This window comes from Myotis davidii, unplaced genomic scaffold (genome assembly GCF_000327345.1).
Source record: "Myotis davidii unplaced genomic scaffold, ASM32734v1 scaffold842, whole genome shotgun sequence".
NCBI classification, from domain to species: Eukaryota; Metazoa; Chordata; class Mammalia; order Chiroptera; family Vespertilionidae; genus Myotis; species Myotis davidii.
The window spans coordinates 676,566-676,867 of record NW_006293540.1 but is presented as its reverse complement, the minus strand read 5'-3'; positions in this window follow the sequence as shown (position 1 = coordinate 676,867).

Here is a 302-nt window from a genome sequence, read left to right as displayed (position 1 = left end):
GTCCAACTCCCCGCCCCCCCCCATTTTCACAAGTCACCGGGAGTCCCCAGTGCTCAAAACCAGTTCCACAATCCACTAGGCCCACAAAAGCGCCCTGCGCTCTGAGGCATGGGTGAGGGACCAGCCTGCCTCTGAGTGTCCGAACCTGGAAAATGGTGTGAAGGGGCTCGATGAGGTGGTTGAAGGCGACATTCGCCCCCCGGGCAAAGGCCCCAGCCCACACGTGAGGGGCCCAGCCTCGGCCTCGATGTCCGTTTTCTGTAAAGGAAGCGGCCTCCTTTGATGAATAGAAATATATCAGC